This window comes from Mus caroli, chromosome X (assembly GCF_900094665.2).
Source record: "Mus caroli chromosome X, CAROLI_EIJ_v1.1, whole genome shotgun sequence".
Lineage (NCBI taxonomy): Eukaryota > Metazoa > Chordata > Mammalia > Rodentia > Muridae > Mus > Mus caroli.
The window spans coordinates 83938207-83948638 of NC_034589.1; positions in this window are offsets into that span (position 1 = coordinate 83938207).

A 10432-nucleotide genomic window follows, 5' to 3' on the forward strand; every position below is an offset into this window, starting at 1 on the left:
GCATTGCTGTTCCATTTAACTAAAATCTTCTCAAAAACGGCCAAGTACAGTGCATATATTTATTTGAATTTGATTTTACCATACCTAAGCAAGGAGAAATATATATAATTAAATGAATTGAAACACTAAAAATAAAATGCAAAAACCTCTGTATTAAATAAGATATAAAAGAAAATATAGTTCTGCTGTGGTACCAGTTTAGATATCGTTGTAACATTTTAAGGAAAAGAAATAGGATTAAAGCAGAAATGAAAAAAAAGCACAACAAGTTAGCATAATGTAAAAATTAAAATAAAGGAAAATTAAGTAAAAGAAGATAACATTTGGAGATGAGGAGACTGGTAAAATGCTTGCTGTATAAGAATGGGGACCTGAGTGCATCACCTGCATATATATGTCTGATCATTGCAAAGTGAATCTGCAATCATATCTATCCTAGATGATGTTCCATATTTTCAATGGAAGACACTATCTCAGATATAAGGCTGAGAAGATATTGAGGAAAACATCCCAACTGGTTTCTACATATACTTGTATCAAAAAAGTACACACACACACACACACACACACACACACACACACACGAGGGAGAGAGAGCAAGAGACCAAGAGTGAGAGTTAAATTTGTATCCACAAGAACAGAAACAACATATTGAAACATCATTGAAATCCTACATAAATTCTTGTCTAATCAAGTAAATATTTGAATTAACCAAATCAAAATACAGCAGTGTCATTATCTCAAAATTAAATATTATTTCTTCATTTGAATTTGTCCCACATGAGAACTTTACAAAATCAATAATATAGTAGGGAAAATATATCAATGAGAATCTTATAAAACATAACTATATCCCATAGTTGTTCTAATAAAACCATAGTAATCATAATATATAAAGCCACTATGAATTGAGAACCAAACAAACATGCATATAATTTTCAACCACTTGTAGTAATACGAATAGAGAAATAAAATTTATAAACCATTAATATCTAATAGAAACATATCAGTCAACCCTGCCTATCAGTATGAATGAGAAATGTACAGAGTAATGTCAAATGTTCTTATAAAAATATATTCAATTTAGCAATGTATGACATATATTTTAATTTTTTAATGTATAGATCTGCTTCATAATCAATGGATTTAAGAAAAGTCTTTCTACTTTTCATATTTAAATATTCAGATGCTTTACTGGATAGAGTCAAATTCATACATGGAACTGAGACTTGAAGTGACTGCCTAGAAAATAGGAGCAACAATAAGTTGCATACAATAACTATGATGGAATTGTTATGCCTGAGGACCCAGTTATACCATGCCTGGTCATATACCCAAAAGGTGCTCAAACATATAACAAGGACACATGTTCCACTATGTTCATATAAGATTTATTTATAATAGCCAGAAGCTGGAAACAACCCAGATGTCCTTCAACAGAGGATGGATACAGAAAATGTGGTACATTTATGCAATGAAGTATTACTCAGCTATTAAAATCAATGACTGAATGAAATTTACAGGCAAATGGATGGGATTTGAAAATATCATCCTGAACGAGGTAATCCAATCAAAAAAGAAAATGCATGATATGTACTCGCTGATAAATGGATAATAGCCAAAAAGAAGCTTGGAATACCCACGATACAGCTCACAGATTATATGAAACCAAAGAAAAAAATAAGACAACACCTAAGTGTAGGTGCTACAGTCCTACTCAGAAGCAGGAAGAACATAATCACAGGAAGTAGAGGGAGAGAAGAATCTGGGAGGGAGAGAGAAGGTGGAGGGGAAAGAGGAGACAGAGGAGTCAGAAATACAGAGGGTCAGGAAATTGAACAGAGGTATGTAGAAGTGGGGGATGGGGAACTAGGGGTAGCCACTAGAAAGTCCCAGATACCAGGGACCCAAAAGGTTCCCAGGACACAACAGGGAGGACCTTAGCCAAAATACCCAACAAAGGGCAGATTGAACATGTAGAGACCATGTCTAGTATATAGGCATGGCCCCGGTTGAGGGATGGGGCCACACACCCATCTCAAAAATATTAATCCAGGATTCCTCCATTCAAAAGGAAGTTCAGGGACAAAAAGTAGAGCAGAGGCTGAGAGGAAGGACACCCAGAGACTGTCCAACCTAGGGATCTATCCCATCTGCATTCATGAAACCCAGACACTATTGCTGATGCCAAAAAGCTCGTGCTGACAGGAGCCTGGTATAGCTATCCCCTGAAAAGCTTTACCAGAGCCTGACCAATACAGATGTAGATGCAGGCAGCCAAACATCTGACTGAATTCAGTCACCCCAATGGAGAAGTTAAGGCAACGACTGAAGGAGCTGAAAGGATTTGCAACCCCATAGAAAGAACAATAATATCAACCAATCAGACCCCCCACCCCAAAGCTCCCAGGGCCTAAAACATCAACCAAAGAGTACACATGGCGGTAGGGGGACCCATAGTTCCATCTGTGTTTGTAGCAGAGGATTGCTTTATCTGGCATTACTGAGAGGAGAACACCTTGGTCCTGTGGAGGCCCAGTGACCCAGGGTAAGGGAACGCTAGTGCACTGAAGCAGGAGAGGGTGGGAGGTGGGGGAGCACTCTCATAGAGGCAGGGGAGGGGGAGCAGTAGGGAGTTTGTGAAGGGGAAAGGGAAGAGGATAACATTTGAAATATAAATAAATAATATCTGTCTTTGTCACTGAGGTGAGTTTCCTGTATGCAGTAAAACGTTGGGTCCTGTTTATGTGTCCAGTCCATTAGTCTAGTACACATGGAGGGACCCATGGCTCCAGTTGCATATGTAGCATAGGATGGCTTTGTCAGACATCAGTGGAAGAGAGGTCCTTGGTTCTGTGAAGGTTCAATGCTACAGTGTAGGGGAATGAGAGGGCAGGAGACAGGAGTGGATAGGTGGGTGTCAACACACCCTCATAGAAGCAGGAGGAACAGGGATGGGATAGGGGATTTCTGGGGGCGAATTGGGAAAGGGGATAACATTTAAAATGTAAATACAATATCCAATAAAAATTCAACAACAACACAAAAAATAAAGAAGAAGGCAACTGAAACAACAGAAATGTTAATAAATTGAATAACCAAAATAACAATGAAAAAATAAATAAAAGAAAGTCACCATCAAGCTCCTGAATTCTCTTTGGCATTGCTCTGCCTCATGTCTCTCTAGTGAAATAATAAATGCCCTTAATTTTTAAATCACATTTATGATTTTATTTTCTTTCAGCATAAAGTGGATATTAAAACCAAAGTGGAAAATATATAAATGCTCAGTTAACAACTTAAAACAAAAGCAATAATGTCAATATGGAAATGAAATGATTAGAAGAGAAGAGAGGATCACATAAATTAACATTTAATTAATATTTGTTTTAGTGAATTTGTGTGTTGTGAAACTTTGTGTGATGTATACTCACATAGTCCATGTATGTGAGGATGCATACCCATAAGCATGAATGTGGCAGCCAGAGAAGTACTCTGAGTTTCCTACTCTACCATTCTCTGCCTTATTCTATTGAGATAGGGTCTTTCAATAAATTTGGAGTGGGTCAATGCCCATCTCACGTGATTCTACTGCCTCTACACAACAGATTTAAATGTCCACATACACATGTGGCTATATACAGCATTTTTACTTATTTGTTGGGGATTCTAACTCAGGTCTTGCTCAACAAGTATTTTTACTATGCTTGGCACTAAATAATGCCCCTTTATAAATGTTTAAAATATCATTAAATATAATTAGAGGCAAACTGAAATTGAGTATTTGAGGAGAAGAGAGACTTTAATATAAACTGATTTAATATAAGCAATAAAGTAGAGATATACAGATTTTGAAAAAAAATTATAAATTATATAATTATTAAAAATATACAAATGTAATGGGTATGTGCTAGGTACTGTGCATACATGTTATGTTTGTTGGCTTGGTGTTTTGGTGGGACTACTGACATTCTAGTGTGTTTGCCTATGACTCATTTTGTCAGCTTTTGGACCCTTTCCCTAGTACTGGGTTGTCTTGCCAAGCCCTGATGTGAGAGTTGGTGCCTTGTCTTATTCTTATCTTGTTGTACTGTTTTGAGTTGATGACCCTGAGAGGCCTGCTCTTCTCTGCGAGGAGTCAGGGGATGTATTTTGGCAAGAGAAAAAGTTAGCGGAACTTGGAGGAAGGAGGGAATACTGCTTTCTCACTGATAAGTTGATATTAGCCAAAAAAAAAAAAAAAACAAACTCCAGAATACCCATGATACAACTCACAGACCCACAGACCATATGAAAGCTAAGAGAAGGAAGACCACACCAAAGTGTGGATGCTAAAGTCCTACTCAGTAGCAGGAAGAGAGAATAATCATCTCAGGAGGTAGAGGGAGACTGGGATCTAGAAGGGAGAGGGGAAAGAGAAGGAGGAATAAAAAAGAGAGGCCTCTTTAGATATGGGAGGAGATGGGGAGAAGTACAGAGGGCTCAAGAATTTGAAAGAAGGTGTGTACCAGTAGGGGAGCGGGAAATGGGGGTAGCTACTAGAAAGCCCCATAAATTTCAGAGTATAAAAGTAGTAACAAAACCTAAAATGGTTGTAAGCTTATTTAGTTATATTCTTGCTTAAAATGTGTATTCTTTTTAATTGCAATATTAATTGTTAAAACAATGGTGCTCATGTTCTGGTATTTTTAAAGTATTAAGGTAGAAAACATCAAATATTACATACTGATTTTTTTATTATTTAATGAGTTCCTTAAAGCATTTAGTGAGCTACTTAAAGCCCCGACTGTATGGGCTCTTTGCAGGTATAACTTCACATTCTACCTGGAAGAGAATGACCTGGAGAAATAACAGAAACAAGAGGTTATGGCTTTTAACAACCTGAACAATCTTGTTTATTTGTACTACCAACCTCATGACTTTAGAGTATGAGAATGCAAGCTGAAATGAAAACCAAAGCCTTTCAGGAGCTATCCTAGCTTTAGTCCACTGGTAATTTCTGTCTTTCATTCTCTTTGGTTTTGGGGTGCGAATTCCAGAAGATTCAGACAAAATACAGAAGATTCCCACATTTTCATACAAAATAAGAGATTCCAAGAAAACAGAAATGTAAATAAGGCCACATACAAATTACACTTAAACAAAACTTTGGAAAATGAGGATATGTAATCATGATATTTCTGTAAAATTTATAAGAAAATTACAGTGGATTCCAACAATGAAAAAATGTTGATGGGTTGTTTAAGCAACCTCATGTATTAAGGACACCTTTATAACATATGTTTCTCAAATATAAAGGTAAAATAAATTAAATACCCTCAGTTAAATAGTGATATGTGCAATAGAAAATACATAAGTATGAATGAGGTCAATAGTTTTGTTTTTTTTCCCCCCATGGCTTTAAAACTGAGTACACAAAACTGTAAGAGAAAAGTGGTGGCAGTATAGGAAGAACTGGAGGGGAGGACATAAGGGTGAATTTGATATTCACATTATATTCATGTATGAAATTATCAAATGTGAATTAAAGTAAGTTAATTGAGTACTTAGATTGATTTATTCATAAATTGTTATTTTGGGTACATTTTAGATTATTTCCCTAATATTTTCAGGACCTCAGACATGCATGTATTTTATTCACTGAAAATGTTCCAAAATGTTGAGGTCAATTATTGGATTGTAAAAGAAGTTTTATTTTTTTTTATTTATTTTTATTTTTTTATTTATTTTTATTTTATTTTATGCTTTAATCCTTTTTACAGTCCAGGATTTATCCCGCTTACAGTCTGCTTTCTGACTGTTCTTCATCCCATACCTCCATCCCCCCACCCTACTCCTGTCTCCAAGAGGATGTCCCTATCCCCTACCCCCAACCCACCAGACCTCAACACCACCTGGAGTCTCAAGTGTCTCAAGGGTTAGGCACATCTTCTCTCACTGAGGCCAGACCAGACAGTTATCTGTTGTATATGTGCCAAAGCTTCATATTAGCTAGTGTATGCTGCCTGGTTGGTGGCTCAGTGTCTGAGAGATCTCAGGGTTTCAGGTCAGTTGAGACTGCTGGTCTTCCTATGGGGCCATCTTCCTCCTCAGCTACTTCCAGTTTTTCCCTAATTCAACCACAGTGGTCCCTAGCTTCAGTCCATTGGTGGGGTATAAATATCTGCATCTGAGTCTTTCAGCTGCTTGTTGTCCCTCTCAGAGGGCAGTCACGCTAGGCCTCTCTTTGTAAGGACACCAGAACATCAAGAATAGTGTCAGGCTTTGAGACTTCCCCTTGAGGTGGATTCCAATTTGGAGCTGTCACTGGACCTCCTTTCCCTCAGTGTCTTCTTCAATTTTGTCCCTGCAGTTATTTCAAACATGAAAAATTCTGAGTCAGAGTTTTTGATTGTGGGATGGCAACCCCATCCCGTCACTTGATGTCCTGTTTCTCTACTGGAGGTAGACTCTACAAGTACCCTCTCTCTACTATAGAATATTTCATCATCATATTTAGAGAATTTCTGAACTCTGGCAGATTCTAGAGGGTCTCCTCACCTCCTATCTCATGATGTTGCATGTTTCCATTCTTAATGCTGTTCCTCAGGGTTTCAGTCCTGGCCCCATCCCAATACCTAATCTTGCTCCCATATTCCCTTTCCTGTCCCCTTTCCCACCTAGGTCCCTCCTTCCTTGTCTCCTCCCCTATTGTTTGCATTTTTCTCCTTCGCAAGTGGAATTGAGGAATCCTAACTTGGGACTTCTGGCTTGTTAACCTTTTTGAGTTCTGTGGAGTGTATCCTGTGTAATCTGTTCTGGTTTGCCTAATATCCAGTTATTAGTGAGTACATATCATGTATGTCCTTTTGTGTCTGAGTAACTCACTCAGGATGATTTTTTTCTAGTTCAATCCATTTTTTATTTATTTTTTTTTTACCTATTATGATAGGTGAAAAGGCTAGGTGTGGAATGTCACATGTATGTTTAAAAATATAAGAGATGAGAATTTTTTAAATATAGTTGATAATAGCTTTCTGTGTTGTCTTTATTTTTAATTCTAGCTATTTCATATTTAATATTTGCAGCATGTAGCATAGAGTGTATCAACATTTTCCCTGGGAAAATGAACAAATGATTTAATAGCAAGAAGTTCGGTTTAATTCATTATAAAAGTTGATAGTAAATTATTATTAATATTATTTTTTTTTTACTTTTTGGTTTATTTAAGTAATTTCAATCTGGTGGATTCAAAAGGGAAAATCAACAGTAAGTAGAAAAAAATAATGCACTATATTTTCAGTTTTAATTGAAAATAGATTCTTCTCTCATTCAATATTTTCCCACAAATTTTTCCCTCTTTGTATTCCTCCTTGCTCCTCCCACTTCCTCTCTCTCCTAAATTCACTCTCCCTCTGTTTCTTCTTCAGAAAGTACAAGCATCCAAGAGATGACAGCCAAGTATGATTATTATTAAAGTAAACATAGAAAAGATACATGCATTCCCTACTGATATAGAAATAAAAACAATTTATAATTTGAAATTCCAAAATTAATAGTGATATTCTTACAAAGAAGCCACTGTATAATGAGTAGAGGAAAGTCAGTGAGCATTATTTTGAACTACTACCAGCAAATAAAATAAGTGTGTTTATCTTTCTATATGAAATTGTTTTAGAGAGATAAAGGCCTAAATGTTTCAAGAGTAAAAACAAATACTCCCAGGATCACAGGATCAGAGGTGAGGAAGACACAACATCTAACCCAACACCAAAGTAACTGTGACCAGCAGGACCCAGACTCCCAGAAACTCTACCTGACCAGTGGCATGGATTCCTTCCGGTCTAGGCTTCAGCCTTGAGCAGGCCTTGGGCATGACCACTGTAGCCAGACCCACAAAACCCAGAGAAAGATCCACTCCCTTGTACTCTAACACACTCAGTACCACAGGATACTGGGATCCCGGAATCATGGGATCCCAGGATCCCAGAAGCTTCATCACACCACGATCTCTGGGTCCCAGAGCCAGCTTTACTCCAAGGAGTACTGACACAACCAGTACCTCAGGATCACAGAATCACATAATTACATAGATTGCTGAACTCTGAGGAGTTTTGAGACAACCAGAATCACAGAATGGTCAGGCTCCAGCAAGATATAGCTAGGGCAGGTAGCACTTGAGATAACAAGATGTAGGGAGGCAAGTGTAAGAACATAAGCAACAGAAACCAAGCTTACTTGACATCATCAGAACCCTATTCTCTTACTATGGCAATTCCTGGATACACCATCATATCATAAAATCACTTTTCATGATGGTGATAGGGGACTTTAAGAAGGACAAATTCCATAGAGATACAGGAGAGAACACAGGTAAACAAGTAGAAGCCCTTAAAGAGGAAACACAAAAATCACTTAATGAATTACAGGGGAACTCAATCAAAGAGGCTAAGGAAGTGAACAAAACCATCCAAGATCTAAAAAATGAAAATAGAAACAATAAAGGAATCACAAAGGGAGAAAAACCTGGTGTTAGAAAACTTACAGAAAAGATAAGGAGTCATAGAAGCAAGCATCACCAATAAAATACATGAGATAAAAGAAAATCTCTGATGTAGACAGGTGCATAGAAAACATTGACACCACAGGCAAAGAAAATGAAAAAAAAAAAAAAAGCTCCTAAACAAAAACATCCAGGAAATCCAGGACAAAAAGAGAAGATCAAACCTAAGGAAAGTAAGTATAGAACAGCATGAAGATGCCCAACTTGAAGGGCTAGTAAATATCTTCAACAACATTATAGAAGAAAACTTCCCTAACTTGAAGAAAGAGATGCCCATGAACATACAAAAAGCCTACAGAACTCCAAATAGACTGAATGAGAAAAGAAATCCCTCCCATCACATAATAATCAAAACACCAAATGCACTAAACAGAGAAAGAGTATTAAATGTAATAAGGGAAAAAGGTTAAGTAACATATAAAGGCAGACCTATAAGAATTAAATCACACTTCTCACCAGAGAATATGAAAGCCAGAAGATCCTCATACAGACCCTAAGAGAATGCAAATGCCAGCCCAGGCTACTATACCCTGCAAAAGTCTCAATTACCAAAGATGGAAAATCCAAGATTTTCCATGACAAAAAAAAAAAAATACACAATATCTTTCCATAAATCAAGCCCGATAAAAGATAAAATATGGAAAACACCAACACAGAGAGGAAAATTACACCCAAGAAAAAGCAAGAAAATAATCTTCTTTTAACAAACCATAAAGAACTTAGGCACACAAACATAATTCCACCAAAAACAAACAAACAAAAAGAAACAAACAAACAAAAAACCAAACCAACCAACCAAACAAACAAACCAAACAGGAAATAACAATCACTTTTCCTTAAAATCTCTTAACATCAATGGACTCAATTCCCCCCCTCAAAAGATATCGACTAACAGACTGGATACGAAAACAGGATCCAGCATTTTACTGCATAGAAGAAACACACCTCAATGGCAAAGACAGACCCTACGTCACTGTAAAAGGTTGGAAAACAATTTCCAAGCAAACTGTCCCAAGAAACAAGTTGGAGTAGCCATTATAATATTCAGTAAAATCAACTTTCAACAAAAAGTTGTCAAAAACGATAAGGAATGTCACTTCATACTGGTCAAAGGAAAAAGCAACCAAGATGGACTCTCAATTCTAAATATCTATGCTCCAAATGCAAGGGCGCCCACATTTATAAATGAAACTTTACTTAAGCTTAAAGCACACATTGCACTGCACACAATAATAGTGGAAGACTTCAACACCCCACTCTCATCAGTGGACAGATCTTGGGAACAGAAACTAATTAAAGACATGGTGAAACTAACAGAAGTTATGAACCAAATGGATCTAACAGATATTTATAGAACAATTCATCCTAAAACAAAAGACTATACGTTCTAGAAACACTGATTTTTAAAAATATTTTAATTAGGTATTTTCTTCATTTACATTTCATGCTATCCCAAAAGTCTCCCATCCCCTACACACAACACCCCCACTGTCCTACCCACCCACTCCCACTTGTTGGCCCTGGCATTCCCCTGTACTGAGGCATATAATGTTTGCAAGACCAAGGGGCCTCTCTTCCCAATGATGGCTGACTAGGCCATCTTCTGCTACATATGTAGCTAGAGACACGAGCTCCGGGGGTACTGGTTAGTTCATATTGTTGTTCCACCTAGAGGGTTGCAGACCCCTTTAGATCCTGGGGTACTTTTTCTAGCTCCTCCATTGGGGGCCCTGTGATCCATTCCATAGCTGACTGTGAGCATCCACTCCTGTGTTTGCTAGGCCCCTGCATAGTCTCACAAGAGACAACTATATCAGGATCCTTTCAGCAAAATCTTGCTAATGTATGCAATGGTGTCCACATTTAGAGGCTGATTATGGGATGGATCCC